At 48.0% G+C, this 22,634-nt stretch overlaps 1 protein-coding gene across 7 annotated transcripts in view; it reads left to right on the plus strand.

Annotated features, from left to right (window-relative positions):
- Positions 1-208: 208 nt before the first annotated feature.
- Positions 209-22,634, plus strand: part of PKNOX1 (PBX/knotted 1 homeobox 1) — a 59,298-nt gene continuing 36,872 nt past the window's right edge. For 2 of the 7 annotated variants that reach the window (XM_034948210.3, XM_063601420.1), the window contains exon 1: positions 1,090-21,316. The gene's annotated coding sequence lies outside the window, so the exon portion shown is untranslated. Of the gene's footprint in view, positions 535-1,089; positions 22,476-22,634 lie in introns of those variants that run through there. The other 5 variants (XM_063601421.1, XM_063601422.1, XM_034948208.3 and 2 more) reach the window with 4 other exon arrangements.

Consider the following 22,634-nt stretch of genomic DNA (forward strand, 5'->3'; position numbering starts at 1 on the left):
GCCCGGCGGTGGGTTACGGGTGGTACAGCCCTCCCTCCCCGCCTGCTCGAGGCAAATGGTTTCGCCCGGCTACACACACCTCTCCTGGGCGGCAACTGAGGGCGCGGAGGGGGCGAGACGTGCGCTGAGGCCACGCCCCTACTGCATAGTCATAAGGCGGGAGGCTCTGCCTTCGGGGCGGGGCAGACAGCTCCTCGCGCTCGGGCGCGGCCGGTTGCGGGCACGGCCTAGCTCCGGGAGCGGGCGGGGCTGGAGGCGGGGCCGGCCACCGCCCGGTTCCCGCCCTCGCTCTCCTCCCCCAGCGATTAGGCCCCGCCCCGCGCCCGCCGCCGCGCAGGGAGGGGCGGGGCCCGTCTCTGGCAGGCCCCGCCCCCTCTCTGAATATTGATGCGGCGCGCGTCGGCGTCGCCCTCCTCCCATTGAGCGAGGCTGTGTCGCGTGGCCCAGCGTCGGCGTGACGGTTGGACGCGGGCGCGGCACTGCGGGTCCCGATTGCTGCAGCCGCTTGTCAGTGTGATGAAGATTGGCACCCAGGTAAGCTGTCACTCAACCGCTCCGCCGCCGCCGCCGCCGCTCTCGCCGCCGCCGTCCCTATCAATCACACCGGCCCGCGGCCGCCGCCCGCCGCCGCCGCTGCCGCCCGGGTTTGGAGGGCCGGCGCTGCCCCCGAGGGCCCGTATTTGACCCGCCGCCCGGGGCAGGGGGCGGGGAGGGGGCGCGGGTGGGGGAGGGGAGCGGGCACCCGCGGGGGAGGGGGCGCCTTCAGCCAAACCGGCGCGGGGGCGCGCCCAATTGGTTTCTCAGTGTGGGTTGAGGGACGCGGAAATTTCTGGAAGGCGCCGCCGCCGCCGCGCTGGGCCCGATCGAAGCGCGCGCTCCTAACCGTCCCTTTCGGAGTGCGGCGCGCGCCCCGGCGCGGGGCGGGGGCGGGGGCGCGCGGAGCCCGGCGCGGGCGGGTCGGCGGGCTTGAGGACCGGGGGCGCGCGGCGGGGCGGGGCCGGGGCGGGCGGCGCGCGTGGGGCCGGTCGGGTCCGCGGCCTCGCGGAGTCCTCAGGGCCGGCGGGGCTGCTCGGAGGGTGCGGGTCGCGCGGCGGCGCAGGCGGGAAGATGGCGGCCGCGACCCCGGCCCCGGCCTCGGCCGTGGCGAGCGGATGGGTCGGGGTCCTGGGGGCGGTGGGCGTGATGGGGCTCGTGGCCCTCAGCCGGGCGCCGGCGCGGGAGCAGCCCAGGGCCGCTCGCTGACGGCAGTGTTTGGGGCCGGGTGCTGGGGAAGCGGTTCCGGCGTCCCGGGAATTGGTGGGAAGAGCCGCTTCTGTCACACGGGTCGTGGTAATGGATGACAGGAAGTGCCGGGCAGGGTCTGGGCGCCCTGTGGGTTTGCACCTTCCTTGTGAGGGAAATCGTGTCACTTAACGAAAAATGAAGAAACGCGGAGTCTGCTTTATGTCATCCTCGTGGCTCTCGAAATGCCTTATTTGGACAGTGGCTCTGCGACCGGGCCAGTTAGGGCCTCCGTTCCGATGGCGGATTCCTGACGGGAGGCCCGAGGGTCCGGGAATGGCGGCCTCCTGAGGTCGGGCCCAGGGCAGGCCAGGCTGAGCGCGACGGCGGGGCCGCAGCACTGGGGGGTGTTCCAGCTGTGTGAGGGGTTCTCTTCCAACTCTACAAGAGTTTGCTTTTCAAAACAGTAGATGATTTTTCCTTAGGAAGTGGTTCCTCTTCAGGATGAAAGAAACCCCCAGCTTTAGTTAGGTCTACTTTCATGATTTTTCATGGCATACTGAAAAATAGGCTTTCTCTAAACATAAGGAAGAATCGAGGTGAAATGTGAACCTCTGCCAGTATAGTTATTGGGGATGCTCTTGCATTTAGTCATAATTTGGAAGATGGCAGGCTGACCCAAATGAGCCTTTCATCACTCTGCTTAATTTACTTAGAGTGATTTGTGAATCCTGTCCTTGTACACAGGCGTACCTCAGATAATTCGAGTTCTAATCCAGACCACCGCAGTAAAATAAGTATTGCAGTAAAGCAAGTGACACAACAGTTTTAGGTTTTTCAGTGCATATGAAAGTTGTAATTACAGTATACTACTTAAAGTGTGCAATAGCAAGCATTATATCTATAAAAATGTGATTACGTTAATTAAAAAATATTTTAGTGCTAAAAATACTAATGATCATCTGAGCCTTTAGTGAGTCCTGCTCGTTTTGTACTTTGACAGTCTTGCCTCAGTGTGGATGGCTGCTGACTGATCAGGGTGGTGGTGGCTGTGTCAGTTACTTAAAATAAGGCAACAGTGAAATTTGCTACATTGATGGACGACTCCTTTCATGAAAGACTTCTTTGTAGCATGTGATGCTGTTTTGATAGCATTTTAACCACAGTGAAAATTCTTTCAAAGTTGGAGGCTATTCTCAAACTCTGCCACTGCTATCCACTAAGTTGATGTGATATTCCAAATGTTTTATTGTCATTTCCACTATGTGCACAGCGTCTTCACTAGGAATAAATTCCATTTCAAGAAATCACTTTCTTTGCTCATCCGTAAGAAGCAACTCTTCATTATTTCCACCACATCTGCAGTTCCTTCCTCCACTGAAGTCTTGAACTCCTCCAAGTCATCATGAGGGTTAGAATCAACTTCTTCCAAACTCCTGTTAGTGTTATTTGACTTCCTTCCATGAATCATGAATGGCATCTAGAATGGCAGATTCTTTCCAGAAGGTTTTCAGTTTACTTTGCCCAGATTCATGCGAGGAATCACTACCACAGCTATAGCCTTACAAAATGTATTTCTTAAATAATTAAGACTTGAAAGTCAAGATTACTCCTTGGATCCATAGCTGCAGAATGGATGTGGTATTAGCAGACATGAAGACAGCATTCATCTCCTTGTGTACATCTCCATCAGAGCCCTTGGGTGACTAGGTACATTGTCAGTGAGCAGTAATATTTTGAAAGAAATCTTTTTCTGAGCAGTGGATCTCAACAGTGGGCTTAAAATATTCAGTAATGTGTTATTCCATTTCCAGAGCACAGGCAAGAGTAGACATAACATAATTCTTCAGAACCCTAGGATTTTCAGAATGGACAAAGACCATTGGCTTCAGCTTAAAGTCACCAGTGACATTTGCCCCTAACAAGAGAGCCAGCTTGCCCTTTGAAACTAAGCACTGAGTTCTCTCTAGGTATGAAAGTCCTAGATGTCATCTCCTTCCAAAGGAAGTCTTTTGTCTATATTGAAAATCTGCTTTTTCGTCTCGCTGCCTTCATCAATGATCTTAGCTAGACCTGGATAACCTGGTGTTGCTTTTCTGTTAGGTGGCACTTGCTGCTTTACCTTGTACTTCCGTGTTATGGGGACAGCTTCTTTCCTTAAACCTCATGAACCAGCCTCTGCTGCTTCCAACTTTTTTTTTTTTTTTTTTTTGAGATGGATTTTCACTCTTATTGCCCAAGCTGGAGAGCAATGGCGTGATCTCGGCTCACTGCAACCTCCACCTCCCGGGTTCAAGCGATTCTCCTGCCTCAGCCTCCGTAGTAGCTGGGAGTACAGGCAGCTGCCACCACATACAGCTCATTTTTTGTATTTTTAGTAGAGATGGGCTCTACTAAATGTTAGCTAGGCTGGGACTTCTGACCTCAGGTGATCCACCTGCCTCAGCCTCTCAAAGTGCTGGGATTACAGGGGTGAGCTGCCGTGCCTGGCTCCAACTTTTCTTCTGCATCTTCCTCACCTCTCTCAGCCTTCATAGAATTGAAGAAAACTTGGGCCTGGTTCTCGATTAGGCTTCAGTTTAAGGGAATGTTGTGGCTGGTTTGATCTAATCAGACCACTCATACTTTCCACATATCACCAATAAGGCTGTTTCACTTTCTTTCCCTCCCTCCCTCTTTTTTTGAGACTATTGCCCAGGTTGGAGTGCAGTGGTATGATCATGGCTCACTGCAACCTCTGCCTCCTGGGTGCAAGCAATTCTCTTGCCTCAACCTCCCGAGTAGCTGGGATAACAGGTGTGCAGCATGTGTCCAGCTAATTTTTGTATTATTAGTAGAGGTAAGGTTTCACCATGTTGGCCAGGCTGGTCTCGAACTCCTGACCTCAAGTGATCCACCCGCCTTGGCCTCCCAAAGTGTTGGGATTACAGGTGTGAGCCAGCGGACCTGGCCATTTTCTTATTCATGTGTTCACTGGAGTAGCACTTTTTAATTGCCTTTAAGTTTTCCTTTGTTCTGAGAGGTGATTTAAAATTTCAAAAAATTGTGTATATATTTTTTTAATTTCAAAAATTGAAAAGAAACTTCTACTTTGCATTTACAACTTGGCTAACTTGTTTTTTTCTTTTCTTTTCTTTTCTTTTTTTTGAGATGGAGTCGCTCTGTCGCCCAGGCTAGAGTGCAGTGGCGTGATCTTGGCTCACTGCAACCTCTGCCTCCTGGGTTCAAGTGATTCTCTTGCGTCAGCCTACCAAGTAGTTGGGACTACAGACGTGAGCCACCACGCCCGGCTAATTTTTGTATTTTTAGTAGAGACAGGGTTTCGCCGTATTGGCCAGGCTGGTCTTGAACTCCTGACCTCAAATAATCCACCCACCTTGGCCTCCCAGAGTACTGGGATTACAGGCATGAGCCACCGCACCCAGCCCTTTTTTGTTTCTTTTAAAGAGATGAAGTCTCCCTATGTTGTCCAGGCAGGTCTCAAACTCCTGGCCTCAAGTGGTGGTCCTGCCTCAGCCTCAGGCATGATCCACTGTTCCTGGCCTTGGCTATGTTTTTGAGAGATAGGGTCTCATTCTGTTGCTCAGGTTGGGATGCAGTGGTGAGATCATAGCTCACTGCACTCTTGACCTCTTGGGCTAAAGTGGTTCTCCCACCTCAGCCCCCTGAGTAACTGGGACTACAGGGATGTGCCAGCATGCCCAGCTAATTTTGAAAAAGTTTTGTAGAAGTGAGGTCTCATTATGTTGCCTAGGCTGTCTCTTAAGTTCCTTTCCAGAATGGTGAATCCTTTCAAGCCGCCTTCCTGCCTCGTCCTTCCGAAGTGTTGGGATTACCCATATGAATCACTGTTCCTGACCTGAACATCAAAGATCACTGATCACAGATCCCCGTAACAGACATAATAATGACAAAGTTTGAAATAGTGAAGAATTACCAAAATGTAACACAGACACAAAGTGAGCTCCTGTTTTTGGAAAATTGGCACCAATAGGCTTGCTTTCTCCATACAGGGTTGCCACAAATCTTCAACTTGTGAAAAACATAATACCTGCTGAGTGCAATAAAGCAAAACACAGTAAAAGGTAAAATGAGGTGCTTATAGCCAGGCGCAGTGGCTCACGCCTGTAATCCCAGCACTTTGGGAGGCCGAGGCGGGTGGATCATGAGGTCAGGAGATCGAGACCATCCTGGCTAACACTGTGACACCCCGTCTCTACTAAATATACAAAAAATTAGCCGGGCGTGGTGGCGGGCACCTGTATTCTCAGCCACTTGGGAGGCTGAGGCAGGAGAATGGCGTGAACCCAGGGGGCGGAGCTTGCAGTGAGCCGAGATCGCGCCACTGCACTCCAGCCTGGGCGACACAGCGAGACTCCGTCTCAGAAAAAAAGAAAAAAGAAAAATGAGGTGCTTATAGTCTGTTGAATCTAAAATGCAGCAGTGTGTTATACCACTACAGATGCTCCCAGTGCCTCCTGGCTTGCTGCTTTCTTAACCCATCAGTGAAGGATGCTTTTCACTTCAGACTTAAAAGTGTGCCTTAGAATTGATGAAACATGGTCAGTGAAGTATGACTTGTTTCAAAGATTAACCTTCTGCGCTTATGATCTAAGTGTCAGCAGGTTCTGTGGTAATGATACTGGGTACAATGCATTTTGTTGGGATTCCTGTACTCTATATGTAGTTAACGTTTCTCTGGCAGTAACTTTAGAAAAGTACTACTTGTGAGGCCAGGTGCGGTGGCTCACACCTGTAATCCTAGCTCTTTGGGAGGCCGAGGTGGGTGGATTGCCTGAGGTCAGGAGTTTGAGACCAGCCTGGCCAAGATGGGGCAACCCCTGTCTCTACTAAAAATGCAAAATTAGCTGGGTGTGGTGGCAGGAGCCTGTATTCCCAGCTACTCGGGAGGCTGAGGCAGGAGAATCACTTGAACCAGGAGGTGGAGGTTGCAGCGAGCTGAGATCGCTCCAGTGCACTTCAGGCTGGGCGACAGAGCAAGACTCCATGTCCGAAAAAAGAGAAAAAAAAATACTACTTGTAAATAGCAGAAATAGAAAGGTGCTACTTATGAGAAGTAACATCCTATTTGCGGCTTACACTTTTGTTGCAAATTGTTAAAAGTGTCTGAAACTGTTTAGAAGGACAGCCTGAAACTGCTAAAGTGATGCAAAGTATAGACTCTGGTGGGGGAGGGGGCGTCTTAAATTTTCACGTCTGCTTGGCCTCTGGGGGCCTCTTAACAGCACTTTAAAGGAAATAAATAGATGAAGAAGAGAACAAATTATTTTGAAATACAGTTATTAAAATACTGTATTGAACCAAATTGGTGATAGTCCCATTTATTAGCTTAGTAACCGGATTGAGCTGTGGCTCTGGTAATTCATTTGGGAGTAGTGACGAGATTTTTGTGACACTCTAATGCTTTGGAAAATACCTGTTGCTGTTCCTGCTAAAACTCCAGGGCTTATTGTCTGCCTTTGTAATTGAAGGAGTGCTACATTTCAGCTAGAAGTTTTTGCCTTTTATCATTCATGTTCACAAATACCAAGTTGATTTACTCTCAGCCTATCCATTTGTAGGAATATATGGTGTCCTTTCTTTATTTCCTCAAATGATTATATTGATGACAAAAGAGACAAGGAAATAAAAACAGCACAGATAGGGGAATCCAAAGCCTAACAGTGTGTGTCCTTGGAGGTGAGGGTGAAGGAAGTGGCTGCAGGCCCTGGGAAGTACCATCTTGCATCCGTGTGCAGCACTGAGTGGATACCTCATGGTTCTGTCTTGTGTACACTGTTCAGGAGGACATGTAGAGTGGACATATCACATAGAAGAAGGTCAGTCTGGAAACTGTTAGGAGAAGCACTCAAGGGCTGAGAGGCATGGTCTTTGGTGGAAAGAGCCAGCAGGCCTGGTGCTGGCGGTGCCCTGCTCGTGACAGTGTGCAAAGTCTGGAGCCTGGCCTGTTCCCGCCCTTGGCAGATGGTAGCTCCTTGTTTTGGATTGTTAGCCCCTGCCAGTTTAGTTACTGTTTCTGGAAGATTCACATAGAAGGCAGTGTGGTAATTCAGTCAACGTGTTGTCTGGCATATGGTATAAAACTGTTTAAAGCTCTGATTCTGAGGCCATGCCTCAGGGACTTGAGAAGGGGACAGAGCAGCTTATTTTATTTTATTATTTATTTTATTTAATTTTAATTTTATTTTATTTTGAGATACGGTCTCACTTTTTCACCCAGGCTGGAGTGCAGTGGCACAATCTCGGCCCACTGCAGCCGGGAGCTTCTGGGCTCAAGTAATCTTCCCGCCACAGCCCCCAAAGTAGCTGGGATTACAGGCACGTGCCATCACACCCAGCTAATTGTACTGTTTGCCGTCTGTGATTGGTGCTGGAATGATTGGCTGTTTTAGTCGGGTTCTCAGGGTGGCAGGGAGCAGGCTGACTTCAAGTTGGGTGGGTGGTGAGATAGGTGGTTCAGGATCATGCAGGGATAAAGAAAACAGGAGTCTATGGGATTCTTGGGACCGCTGTATTGTTGCTGGGCCTCTGGGCAGATGGAACCATGATTTGCGCTCTGGCAGGATCCAGTTCTGCACCAGGGCTCTTGGCCTTCCGCTTCAATTAGGTGGTTGCCCTCCACTGTCTGTTCCGTCTGTACGCTCCCCTCACAGTGGGGGCTCACCCAGCCTTACCTGCCCTGTACTCTCCCTTTTCCAGCACCCACCTCAGAGAGAGTGCCTGTGCTCTTTCCCCTCACACCACCTACCAGGCGCCGACCTTCGGGCTGGGGGCTGGCCTTGGGTGTTGCAGGGCTACCTGGCCCAGGGAGTGGTGCTTGGGGAGGAATGAGCTTCTGACACCTGCACAAGGAAGGCCCCCTTTGAGCAGGGCCTGCCAGTGGGGTTGGGTCACTCAAAGGGGCTGTGGATTGGTAGGTACTATGATCACAGTTTCCAGAACATAATGCCTGAGTGAGAGCATGTGTTTTGTTACATGTTCTCTCAGACATTTTATGAAGGTTTGTACATTTTTTTGCATTAAAAATGTTAGGAATTTAACTTGACAAGAAAAAGGAGCATAAGGCCGGGTGCAGTGGTTCACGCCTGTAATCCCAGCACTTTGGGAGGCCAAGGTGGGTGGATCACCTGAGGTCGGGAGTTCGAGTCCAGCCTGAACAACATGGAGAAACCCTGTCTCTACTAAAAATACAAAAAATTAGCCGGGTGTGGTGGTGCATGCCTGTAATCCCAGCTACTTGGGAGGCTGAGGCAGGAGAATCACTTGAACCCAGGAGGTGGAGGTTATGGTGAGCTGAGATTGCACCATTGCACTCCAGCCTGGGCAACAAGAGCGAAACTCCATCTCAAAAAAAAAAAAAAAAGTTTAATAAACATTAAATTGCTAAACTTTACGTTCTTCTAAATTTAGTTACGTATTTGAGCATACTTTTTTTTCCCCCACGAAACAGGGGCTTGCTCTGTCGCCCAGGCTGGAGTGCAGTGGTGCAATCTTGGCTCCCTGCAACCTCTGCCTCCCGGGTTCAAGCAATTCTCCTGCCTCAGCCTACTGAGTAGCTGGGATTACAGGTGCCCACCACCACGCCTGGCTAATTTTTGTATTTTTAGTAGAGATGGAGTTTTACCATGTTGGCCAGGCTGGTCTCAAACTCCTGACCTCAGATGATCTGCCAACCGTTGCCTTTCAAAGTTCCAGGATTACAGGCGTGAACCACTGTGGCGGGCCTTTTTTTCCAATTTTTTGTTATGGTAAAATACACGTAACAAAATTTACCATCTTAACCATTTTCAGTGTGCAGTTCAGTGGTGGTAAGTTCATTCATACTTTTGTACAGCCATCACCACCATCTGTCTCCAGAACCCTTCATCTTGTAAAACTGAAACTCTATACCCATTAAACACTGCCTCCCCATTTCCCCTCCCTGAAGCCCCTGGCAACCACCATTCTACTTCCTGTCTCTGAATTTCGCTACTGTAGGGACTTCATACCAGTGGAATTATGTAGTATTTGTCTTTTTGTGACCAGCTTAGCTCATTTACCATAATGTCCTTAAGGTTCATCTATGTTGTAGTGTGTGTCAGAATTTCCTTCCTTTTTAAGGCTGAATACTCCATTGTATGGATATACTGAATTTTGTTTATCCATCCCTCAACAGACACTTGAGTTCCTTCTACCTTTTGACTATTTTGAATAATAAAACTGTGAACCTGAGTGTGTAAATACTTCTCCGAGATCCTACTTTCAATTTTTTCGGATATAGATCTAGAAGTGGGATTGCTGGATCATACTGGAATTCTGTTTTTAATTTTTTAGGGAACCTCCATCCGATTTTTCGCAGCGACTGTACTGTTTTATATTCCTTTTAATTTAATTTATTTTTTATTTTTCCAAGGACTCAATAAGGAGGGAGTATCAGTTTACATTCCTACCAACAGTACAGAGGTTCCAGTTTCTCCGTATCTTCGCCAACACTTATTTTCTTATGTGTTGTTGCTTTTTTTAATAGCAGCCATCCTAATGGATTTGAGGTGGCATCTTACTGTCGTTTTGATTTGCATTTCCCTAATAATTAGTGATGGGGAGCATCTTTTCACATGTTCATCGGCCATTTACATGTCTTTGGAGAAATATCTCTTCAAGTCCTTTGCCCCTTTTTGAATTGGGTTTCTTACATGCATACGTGTGTGCGTGTGTGTGTGTGTGTGTGTGTGTGTGTGTGTGTGTGTGTGTTTTAAAGAGATAGGGTCTCATGATGTTGTCCAGGCTGGTCTCCAACTCCTGGGCTCAAGTAATCCAGTAATACTCCTGCCTCAGCCTCCCAAGGAGCTGGGACTTAAAGACATGGGCCCCTGTGCCTGGCTATGTTCATACGTTTTTACATATTTTTAAAGCTATATTGTGTTATGCTTTTAGTTGGCATTTTAGTGATTTTTAAAACATTTATATAATCCACACATTTCTCGTTTTAAAAATTTAAGGTCTCATACACTTTTGTGAGTCCAGTTTTTTTCTTTTTCTTTTTTTTTGAGACAGAGTTTCGCTCTTGTTGCTCAGGCTGGAGTGCGATGGCACGATCTTGGCTCACCACAATCTCCACCTCCTGGGTTCAAGCAATTCTCCTGCCTCAGCCTCCCAAGTAGCTGGGATTACAGGCATGTGCCACCCCGCCTGGCTAATTTTGTACTTTCAGTAGAGACAGGGTCTCTCCATGTTGTTCAGGCTGGTCTCGAACTCCCGACCTTAGGTGATCTGTCTGCCTTGGCCTCCCAAAGTGCTGGGATTATAGGCGTGAGCCACCATGCCCGGCCAGTTCCAGTTTTTTGTATTATTTTACGGCCATGCTCTATGTTGTGGAGCCTTTTGAGTATTTAGGTTTTGATACTTTCTGTGTTTTGCCATCCGAAAGCTGGAGTCCCTCTGACCCACCAAGCTTAGTGCTGACAGGGAGAGTAGAGAGGGGTGGCTGCTGTGCAGGGAGGGAGTGCAGGTGCCAGTTCCACAGTGCTGTGTGCCCAGTGTAGGCAGTGCTTGAGAGAGAGGCTGTCCATGGGAAAGGGGTCCTTGCCTCCAAGGGTTAGGGTTCCTCATTTTCTTTTCTTTTTTTTTTTTTTTTTGAGATGGAGTCTCACTCGCTCTGTTGCCCAGGCTGGACTGCAATGGCGCGATCTCGGCTCACTGCAACCTCTGTCTCCCGGGTTCGAGCGATTCTCCTGCCTCAGCCTCCCGAGTAGCTGGGACTACAGGCATGCGCCACCATGCCCGGCTAATTTTTGTACTTGCAGTAGAGACGGGTTTCACCACGTTGGCCAGGCTGATCTCGAACTCCTCACCTCAGGTGATCCACCCGCCTCGGCCTCTCAAAGTGCTGGGATTACAGGCGTGAGCCACTGTGCCTGGCCCCTTATTTTCTTTCTGTTCCTTTTTTTGTTTGTTTTTTGGTTTTGTTTGTTTGTTTGTTTGTTTGTTTTGAGACAGAGTCTCACTCTGTCATCCAGGTTGGAGTGCAGGGGAGTGATCTTGGCTCACTGCAGTCTCCACCTCCTGGGTTCAAGTGATTCTCTGACCTCAGCCTCCTGAGTAGCTGGGATTACAGGTGCAAGGCACCACACCTGGCTCATTTTTGTATTTTTAGTAGAGACGGGGTTTTGCCATGTTGGCCAGGCTGGTCTCGAACTCCTGACCTCAAATAAGTTGCCTGCCTCGACCTCCCACAATGCTGAGATTACAGGAGTGAGCCACCACGTCCGGCCAGGGTCTTAAAACTTTGATGCGAATTTAAATTTACCAGCTGTAACAGACCATCCAGCTCAGAGTCTGTTAAAACAAATTGCAGGCCGGGCGTGGTGGCTCACGCCTGTAATCCTAGCACTTTGGGAGGCTGAGGCGGGTGGATGACTTGAGACCAGGAGTTTGAGACCAGCCTGGTCAACATGGCAAAACCCAGTCTCTCCTAAAAATACAAAAAAAATTAGCTGGTCATGGTGGCGGGTGCCTATAATTCCAGCTACTCAGGAGACTGAGGCAGGAGAATTGCTTGAACCTGGGAGGTGGAGATTGCAGTGAGCTGAAATCGTGCCATTGCAGTCTAGCCTGGGCAACAGAGCGAGGCTCTGTCTCAGAAAAAAAAAAAAAAAAAAAAAAAATTAAAAAAAAAATTGCAAAACCATTAAAATGTAAAATACCTTTGATACTAGAATTTTGTTTTGTCTTTAGGGGACATATGTGGGCCTTTGGGTTAGAAATACTTTTTGATACAGATTTTAACAGGATTTACGATCTATGATTTCATTTGAATATTACACTTCAAATGATACCTCGCCAAACCTTGTTTGAAAAATAAAGTGATGGCTGGGCGCAGTGGCTCATGCCTGTAATTCCAGCACTTTGGGAGGCCGAGGCGGGTGGATCATGAGGTCAGGAGTTAAAGACTGTCTTGGCCAAGGTGGTGAAACTCCATCTCTACTAGAAATAGAAAAATTAGCCAGGCCTGGTGGCAGGCGCCTGTAATCCCAGCTACTGGGGAGGCTGAGGTAGGAGAATCCCTTGAACCTGGGTGGTGAAGATTGCAGTGAGCCAAGATCATGCCATTGCACTCCAGCCTGGGTGACCGAGTGAGACTTGGTCTCAAAAACAAAAAAAAAGTGATTTCTTGACAAATGTTTTCCTCAGAATGAGTCATTTATTGACTGAACATCTCTTTGGAATAGGAGCTGTGGAAGCCAGGGTGGAAGACAGATGGACAACTGGCTTGTGGTTTCTGAACCACAGGTGCCTAAAACTTCTCACACACAAAATGAAAGCTCACTTAACTGTCATGATGTATAGTTAGTGTCCTAAAAGGTTTCCTGGAGAAGGTATTTTGGGAGGACTGGTAACAAACACAACACCTAGAGATGCAGTCTCTGGATCTGACTGTTGTGTTGTCTTCAGTCGTTTTCTGGCTTTATAAATGCCTCAGTGTTACTGTTTGCTAGAACTGGAATTACCCTAGAATTTCCAGTGGAATTGTGGCTGCTCATTAGTCAGCACTGCTCTGGGTAGCAGCTAGGAGGTGGCACTCTGGGAGTTGGTCCTCTGCTAGGCGCGGCACCTGGTGAGGGGGATGGGGCTGTGTGGACTCCTCCAGCAAGGCAGCGTCTAGTACATTACATTACAGTACACAGGATAGTGTCACTAAACTGAGTCAGAGAGCACATTTTAGGTGGATTTAAAGAAGTATACTCAGGCCAGGTGCGGTGGCTCACACCTGCAATCCCAGCACTTTGGGAGGCCAAAGTGGGCAGATCACCTGAGGCCAGGAGTTCAAGACCAGCCTGACCAACATGGAGAAACTCTTGTCTCTACTAAAAATACAAAACTAGCTGGGCGTGGTGGCGCATGCCTGGAATCCCAGCTACTCGGGAGGCTGAGGCAGGAGAATCGCTTGAACCTGGGAGGCGGAGGTTGCAGTGAGCTGAGATCGTGCCATTACACTCCAGCCTGGGCAACAAGAGCTAAACTCCCTCTCAAAAAAAAAAAAAAAGTATACTCAGATTTTCTGACTCCTCTGGGTACTAGAAAGAGGAAAAGAAAGTCTAGTAAGATTTTTTAAAAAGTATCACTTCTCTTTGAACAGCTGTAATTTTGGTCAGGGATTGGCAAACCACAGGCCTATGGGCCAGATCCCACTGACCTTTTTTTTGTATGGCCCTAGGGCTGAGAATAGTTTCTACTTTTTTTTTTTTTTTTGAGATGGAGTCTTCGCTCTTTTCACCCGGGCTGGAGTGCAGTGGTGCGATCTCGGCTCACTGCAAGCTCTGCCTCCTGGGTTCACGCCATTCTCCTGCCTCAGCCTACAGAGTAGCTGGGACTACAGGTGCCCACCACCACACCTGGCTAATTTTTTGTATTTTTAGTAGAGACAGGGTTTCACCGTGTTAGCCAGGATGGTCTCGATCTCCTGACCTCGTGATCCACCCGTCTCGGCCTCCCAAACTGCTGGGATTACAGGCGTGAGCCACTGTGCCCAGCCAGCCCTCAGTTCTTACTTGGACCAAATCAAAGTTGGTCTGGATCTAAATGGAATCAAATAGCAGAACTGTTGGGAGATATGAAAAACACATGGGGATTTGGTGAGCTACTCTCCTTCAGCTGACTCATGCCTTGCTGTGATTGGTATACAGTATTGTCTATGTAAAAGTTGAGCCTAAAGAAATAGCTCTTAAATCACCATTAGAATTGTAAAGGAATATATGTGAGTAGTTCTAACAGCTGAAGTCTAGAACTCTGCTTCAGTGACTAGTTCCCATTGAGCGCTGGGACACGCTTTGCTGAGAGTCACTGTGGAGGGTCAGATTCTTTCCGGTGGCTCCCATGCTCACCGAGAGCAGTTGTGCTGATCCCCCAGGCCACTGGGACAGCAGGGCAGGCTCCTTGATCAGGGCTGGCCCAGCAACGGAGTGGGTTGATGAGAGGGAGCCTGGTCCCTGGGATACTGGTTAGGGTCTACAGGCTGGGGACCCTGCGGCCTGGATGAGGACCCCTCACTGGTCTTTGGCTTCTCAGGACTTCTTTCTTTGTAGAATCTCCCTCATCCCTTCCTTTTTCTGTTTGATGTCTCTTTCCTCATTTCTTCTGTAAAATAAATGTAACAAGGGACTGAATAATTTCCAACTTTTTTTTTTTTGATAAAGGGTCTCACTATGTTGCTGGTTTTGAACTCCTGGACTCAAGCAATATTCCCGCCTCGGGCTTCCAAAGTGCTGGGCTTACAGATGTAAGCCACTGGGCCCGGCCTATCCCCAACCTGTTTTTTTCAGGTTTTTTTCAGTTTTTTTCAGCTTTTGTGATAGTTTTCTCATGGATCTTTTGACTGGTCAGGATAACATTGCTTAGAGATGTATTTTACTTGATTACTTAAATGTATGTTTCTGTTTCAATTTTTTTTTTTTTTTTTGAGTCAGTCTCACTCTGTCACCCTGGCTGGAGTGCAGTGATGTGATCTCGATTTCACTGCGACCTCCACCTCCAGGGTTCAAGTGATTCTCTCAAGTCTCAGCCTCCCGAGTAGCTGGGATTACAGGCGCGTGCTACCACGCCTGGCTAATTTTTGCATTTTTAGTAGAGATGGGTTTCACCACGTTGGCCAGGCTGGTCTTGAACTCCTGACCTCAAGTAATCTGCCTGCCTCAGCCTCCCAAAATGCTAGGATTACAGTCGTGAGCCACCGCCCCCAGCCAAAAAGCAGATTTAAAATGTTAGACAAGCTGAACTCAAGGCGGAAGCATTAGATAGAGGGATATTAACATATCATTTACAGGCATTATTAATAATCATGGGCAGGCATGGTGGCTCACACCTGTAATCCCATCACTTTAGAAGGCCAAGGAGGGCAGATTGCTTGAGCTCAGGAGTTTGAGGCTAGCCTGGGCAACATGGCAAAACCCTGTCTCTACAAAAAATACAAAAATAAACCGGGTGTGGTGGTGCATGCCTGTGGTTCCAGCTACTCTGGGGCTGAGGTGGGAGGGTTGCTTGAGTGAGGGAGGTCGAGGCTGCAGTGAGCCAGATGGTGCCATTGCACTCCAGCCTGGGCGACAGAGCCAGACCCTGTCTCAAAAAAAAAAAATAATAATAAGCGGACACAGTGTGCCTGTAATCCCAGCTACTCGGGTGGCTGAGGCAGGAGAATTGCTTGAAATCAGGTGGTGGTTGCAGTGAGCCGAGATCACACCACTGCACTCCAGCCCGGGTGACAGAGCAAGACTCCGTCATAAATGAATAAATAAATAATAAGTAACGATCCATTGTGGCTTCCTGGAAACATCCATGTTCACAGCTGGGGTCTGGTCAGTCTGCATAGTGGAGCACACTGCTAGGATGCATCCTTAGCAAGTGAAAAAAGTGAGGCTCAGAACTGTTTGTAGAGTATAGCCTTTTATCTAAGGAAGGCAGATGAAGCCAGTGCTTATGATAAAGGTGCTAACCCCCAGACTAGTAAAAATGGGGTTCCCTGTGGAGTAGGGAAGGGGCAGTGTTATAAGTTGGATTTCTGGCCATATCTGCTATAGTATTGATCATGGAACTCTAGGGGAGGAAAGATGTTTTCCTTCTACCCATCTTAGGTTCATTGGCTGGGGCTCCTGGAACAGAAGACAGATTTACAAAAGAGAAAGGCACACAAATTTATGTAATATAAGTTTTACATGACATGGGAGCCTTTATAAGGAAATGACCCAAGGAAATGGTTAAACCTGAGTGGTTTTGTGTTAGGTTTGATGAGCAATGAAAAGCTATGGAGAACTATGATAGGAGGAGTGTGAGCTAAACGCAATGAACTGGGGGAAACTTAGCAAGGTCTGTTCAGATTTCTCTCTGTATCCTTCTTTGGAGGTCAGCATGTTTCCTCCCCCCGTAGATACGGAGGGCACTTCTCACATGAGGGTCTTACCACCTGCTTTGGGTGAGGGTCAGAAAGTCCTTCCTAGGTTTCGTGACCTGCCTCAGGAGAGAAGGGTCGGGGAAGGTCAGAGAGATGTTCCTGCACAAGCTTCTTCTCAAATTCTTTCAGCTTCAAATATTCAGTGTGCCCAGGTGCCACATTTTGGGGTAGCATGTCCTGAACCTTGTCAAAACTATATGGATGTTTTAATATAGTTTTAAGATAAAATGAAGTCAAAAGTTGGGGGGAAGTAGTCTCTAAAAATTGAAAGCAGCCGGGCACTGTGACTCACAGCTGTAACCCCAGCATTTCGTGAGGCCAAGGTGGGAGGATCGCTTGAAGCCAAGAGTTCGATACCAGCCTTGGAAACAGCCAGACCCCATCTCTACAAAAAAAGAAAAAAAAAAACCCTGAAAGCAAAACGAATAAAAATAACCAAACCACAAATTGAGTTGGTGGCTTAACTATACAGAGAGGAGTTATTTCAAGTGACTTCAAAACAAATTATATTGGCCAGGCGTGGTGGCTCACGCCTGTAGTCCCAGCACTTTGGGAGATCGAGGCAGTCGGATCACGAGGTCAGGAGATTGAGACCATCCTGGCTAACACAGTGAAATCCCGTCTCTACTAAAAATACAAAAAAATTTAGCCAGGCATGGTGGCAGGCGCCTGTAGTCCCAGCTACTCGGGAGGCTGTGGCAGGAGAATGGCGTGAACCCCAGAGGCGGAGGCGGAGCTTGCAGTGAGCCGAGATCGTGCCACTGCACTCCAGCATGGGCGACAGAGCGAGACTCCGTCTCAAAAAAAAAAAAAACCAAAAAAACAAATTGTATTGTACATCCTAGCAGGGTAAATCCTAAAGACAAAATAACTAAAAAGAAACCCTGGGCAGTTTTTAGTATGTGAATTGTTAGTAATAACATTTTAACTTATTTATTTATTTATGTACTTACTGACTTACACTTACTTTTTGAGATGGTATCTTGCTCTATCAGCCAAGCTGGATCGTGCCACTGCACTCAGTGTCCAAACCTTCGCTATTGCTGGAGATGCACTACTACAAATAAGCCACAGGACATCACTTTCTTCAGACCGTGCAGAGCATGTTACACATGTGGCTTCGGAAGCTGCATTCCGGTCACAGCTGAGCGTCTTTCGTGGTGCTTGCCTCATGGGCCACCTACTTCATCAGCTCACCCTGTGTTTCCCATTTTGAATAATGCCATAATTCATAGGTTGAATTGATGTAATTCACTGTTGCAGGCACCAGAGTTGTACAGATTGTTGACAAGTGTCCTGTCCTTGTGAGTTGGACCTTATCTTAGAAGCACAATTATTTTATCGTCAGAGGTCAGGCTGTGTAGAAGAAATAGCAGGGCTTTGGAGCTGGACAGATTGAAGTCACCCAACCTCTGGTACATCTGTCTCCTCAACAGCGAAACAAGGACAACTAACCTATCTGCGTCTTCTAGAGTAGTCTGGTCACAACTAGTGTGAACCCCCCGGTCACACTGTTAGTGGCAAAAAACCATTTTATTATGTGGACAAATTCTGTGGACCAGGAATATGGAGAGGAAGTGGCCGTCTCTCCTCCAGGATGTCTGAGTCCTCAGCTGGGACGACTCAGCAGCTGGGGGTGACGTAATGACTGAGGAATGGTATCTTCTGGAGGCGCTTACTGAAATCTGTCAGCTGGAACACGAGCTGGGGATACTGACCAGAGCACACGTGCAGACTCCACAGGACCTGGGCTTCTCCACAGATTAGAGGAGGTCTTCACAGCACTGGGGGTTCCCTCACAGCACTGGGGGGTTCCTCACAGCACTGGGGGTTTCGGTTCCCTCACAGCACTGGGGCTTCCTTTATATCATTGGGGAGGGCTCCCTCAAGCATTGAGGGATTTCCTTTATATCACTGGGGGGCTTCCTCACAGCAATGGGGGTCTTCACAGTATCGGGGGCTCCCTAATAGCACTGGGGGCTTCTTTGATATTGCGAGCTTCCTCACAGCACTGGGGGGCTTCCTCAGCACTGGGGGTCTCCTTTATGTCATTAGGGGGCTTTCTCATAGCAGTGTCAGGGGGGCATTCCTCACAGCATGGGGCTTCCTGGTAGTCGGAGTGTCACTATGAACAAGATGGAAGCCTCCTCGCCTTTTCTGACCCAGCTCTGGAGTCGCACACCATCATTTCCACTGCATTCTCTTGTTCTCAAATGAGTCACTCAGGTCAGCCTGGATTGCAGAGGAAGGGACAAAGACCTCGTGTCTCGATGGGAGAAATGCCATAGAGTTGGGGGATGCACTGGCCTTGGCATGTAGTAGACACAGCTCTGTCTGCCCTCACTGCCCCTTTCCTCCCCTCACGAAGCTCCATTCTTCTCCTGACACTCAAAACGCTAACGGAACGAATGTCCGTCTCGCCTCCGCAGGGCCTACATCAACAGGACTCGCAGGCCGAGCTTCCAGGCGCCTTGAGTGGCTGGGCCGGGCCTCCACGTGGCCCTGCTGCAGGGTTAGGTGGGAGCGAGACTGGCCCCACTCCTGTTGACTGTTCCACCAGCACCTTCAGTTTGTGGAAGTGGTTGTGTCCAAAGAGATTTTCGTAAAAACATCACAATTCTAAAACTTTTTTTTTTTTTCACAATTCTAAAACTTTATGCATTTTTGGCATTTAAAAAGCCCTTTCAAGTCTACTGCCTTATTTCTCCTGCTCCCTTGGCCTGTGGGTCTGTTCCTGTATGGTTACCCACTTTGTTTTTTTGTTTTTTTTTTTTTTTTGCTGTTACTGTGGCTTTGTAGTATATTTTAAAATTTGGTATTCGTTAACTCTCTTTTTTTTTTTTTTTTTTTTTTTGAAACAGAGTCTCGTTCTGTTGCCCGGGCTGGAGTGCAGTGGTGCAGTCTGGGCTCACTGCAGCCTCCGCTTCCCGGGTGCAAGTGATTCTCCTGGCTCAGCCTCCGGAGTAGCTGGGATTACAGGCACACGCCACCATGCCTGGCTAATTTTTGTATTTTTAGTAGACACGGGGTTTCACCATGTTGGCCAGGCTGGTCTCAGACTCCTGACCTCAGGTGATCCACCGGCTCAGCCTCTCAAAGTGTTGGGATTACAGGCGTGAGCCACCGCGCCCAGCCTTTTTTTTTTTTTTTTTTTCTTTTTAAGGCAAGGCAGGGTCTCCCTTTGTCGCCCAGGCTGGAGTACAGTGGTATGATCACGGCTCACTGCAGCCTTGACCTCCCGGACTCAAGTGATCCCCCTGCCTCAGCCTCTCAAGCAGCTGGGACTACAGACATGTGCCACCACGCCCAGCTAAATTTTTGGATTTTTAGTAGAGATAAGGTCTCACTGTGTTGCCCAGGCTGGTCTTGAACTCCTGAGCTCAAACGATCCTTCTACCGCAGCCTCCCAAAGTGCTGGGATTACAGGCAGGAGCCACTGCACCTGGCCTCTTAGCTGTTTAAAGGGTAACCTAGCTACTCACAGACCCTTTATTTCTCCATTTACATTTGAGAGCAGTTTTATTTTATTTATTTTATTTTATTTACTTTGGAGGAAGTTTGATTGAGATTATATCTGCATGATTTATTATTTATTTATTTATTTATTTATTTGAGACAGTCTTGCTCTGTCGCCCAGGCTGGAGGGCAGTGGCATGATCTTGGCTCACTGCAACCTCCACCTCCTGGATTCACGCAATTCTCCTGCCTCAGCCTCCCGAGTAGCTGGGATTACAGGCATGCGCCTCCACGCCCGGCTAATTTTTTTTTGTATTTTTAAGTGGAAACGGGATTTCACCATGTTGGCCAGTCTGGTTTCGAACTCCAGACCACAAGTGATCCGCCCGCCTCAGCCTCCCAAAGTGCTGGGATTACGTGTGTGAGCCACCATGCCCAGCCAAATTTAGTTAAGTTTTAACTTTCACCTTTAAGACAGCCTTTGAACAACTTAAATTATCAGACCATATATATATATATATATATATTTTTTTTTTTTTTTTTTTTTTTTTTTTTGAGACGGAGTCTTGCTCTGTCACCCAGGCTGGAGTGCAGTGACACAATCTCAGCTCACTGCAGCCTCCGCCTCCCGGGTTGAAGCAGTTCTCCTGCCTCGGCCTCCCAAAGTGCTGGGATTACAGGCGTGAGCCACTGCACCCAGCCAATTTTTGTATTTTTAGTAGAGACGGGGTTTCACCATGTTGGCCAGACTGGTCTTGAACTCCTGGCCTCAAGTGATCCACCCACATTGGCTTCCCAAAATGCTAGTATTACAGGCACGTGCCACTGTACCTGACTGTTTTAACCAGTTTTGTTAGAGAGAAGGACTACCAATCTATACATTTTGAAATTCTGACTTTTCCCTCATATTATGAACATTTTGAAAGACAATCTGAGAGTAGAATCTTGATTATCTGCTACCTAGATTCAACAGTTACTGTTACCTGGACCCAATTTATTTATGTTTATATTTTTTTGATCCATTTGAAAGTAAGTTTTGGATATCATGGTCATACAACTAAACATTGAGCACGTACTTCTCAAAATGGTGATATTTATGCTGTGAGCTTATAGCTTTATCACACCATCGAAATAACACTCAATCTCTAATAGTGTATAATACTATATATTCACATCTCCTCAAATTTCCTTACGTTGTCTTTTACAGTGTTTGTTTTTGAAACCAAGATCACATACCACATTTGGTTGTTGTTCCTTTTCTTTTCTTTCTCTTTCTTCTTTTTTTTTTTTTTTTTAGACGGAGTCTTGCTCTGTCGCCCAGGCTGGAGTGCAGTGGCGCAATCTTGACTTACTGCAGCCTCCGCCTCCTGGGTTTAAGTGATTCTTCTGCCTCAGCCTCCCCAGTAGCTGGGATTACAGGTGCCTGCCACCATATCCAGCTGATTTTTGTATTTTTAGTAGAGACAGGGTTTTACCATCTTGGCCAGGCTGGTCTCGAACTCCTGACCTCAGGTAATCCACCTGCCTCAGCCTCCCAAAGTGCTGGGATTACAGGTGTGAACCATCACACCTGGCCGTTTACTTTTATTTTTGCCAGTTTCTTTATAGAGTGCCTCTCAGTTTGGGTTCCTGGGTGTGTCCTGAGGATTGGACTCACAGCTTGCATTTTAGGAAGGACTGCACAGAAGCCAGTAGAGTGTATCCTTTTCATTGCATCATTGTTTTCCCTTTGTAATTAATAAGTGTTTTGAGCCTGGTGCTGTGGCACATGCCTGTAATCCCAGCACTTTGGGAGGCGGAGGTAGGAGGACGGCTTGAGCCCAAGAGTTCAAGACCAGCCTGGGCAACAGAGTGAGACCCCTGTCTACAAAAAAATGCAAACATTAGCCAGGTATGGTGGCATGTGCCTGTAATTCTAGCTACTCAAGAGACTGAAGTGTGAGGATTGCTTTAACCTGGGAGGTTGAGGCTGCAGTGAGCCAGAGTCTTGCCACTGCATTCCAGCCTGGGAATAGAGCAAGAACCCATCTCAAAAAAATAAAAAATGAAATGTATCTTGTGGCAGGTACTTTGAGATTATGTACATTTCCTGTTTCTCATACTTTCACAAACTAGTGTTAGCATCCATTGATGATTCCTGTCTGAAACGGCTTACTGTGGTGGTTGCCGAATGGTGATGTTTGAAAGCTGTTGTCATCCTCTACACATTAGAGAACTCTTGTATTTTAGAGCTTTTTCTGCTCCCCATCTATTCATTTATGTATTTATATTTTTAAAGAAAAACTTATTCTGACCCTTATTAAAGATGGCAAGGCACTTAGTGCTTTGGGAGGCAAGGCAGGACGATAGCTTGAGGCCAGGAGCTTGAGACCAGCCTGGGCAACAAAGTGAAACCTCATGTCTACAGAAATTTTTTAAAATTAGCCAAGTGTGGTGGTGTGAGCCTGTAGTCCTAGCTCCGTGGGAGGCTGAGGCAGGAGGATCACTTGAGTCCAGGGGTTCGAGGCTGCAGTCAGTGCACCATGATTGCACCACTGTACTCCAGCCTAGGTGACAGAGCAAGACCTTGTCTCAGAAAAGCAAGACAAAGGGCAGGCTGTTCAGGATGATCATGATAGGTATAGGGACTGCTGCAATGGGATTGTGTAGTGGGGGAGACCTAGGAGCAGGAGTGGGGGCCATGGACGGAAAATTTAACTAAGAGGAAACATCAGGGTGCAGGGGGTTCTGGCTGAACTGACCTAACAGGATTCTTGTGGAAGGAAGCCCGCTAGCATCACTCCTCTGGACCATAAACACTCGGGGAGTCCCGATCTCTCCTGAGCAGTGCACTGGCGCCAGCTTTCCAGAAGTGTGTGTAAGTCCATCATCCTTTAACAAGTTTGCTTAGAAAGCCGAGATGGTGAGACTTAAAAATGGAGTCTCGCCATGGACAGTTCTCATAAACAATTGTCTCCCAACAAAGTGGCTGACTGTGTTATGGCTGTATTGTTGCAGACCTTCTCAGATGTGTTTG

This window comes from Pan paniscus, chromosome 22, assembly GCF_029289425.2.
Source record: "Pan paniscus chromosome 22, NHGRI_mPanPan1-v2.0_pri, whole genome shotgun sequence".
NCBI lineage: Eukaryota > Metazoa > Chordata > Mammalia > Primates > Hominidae > Pan > Pan paniscus.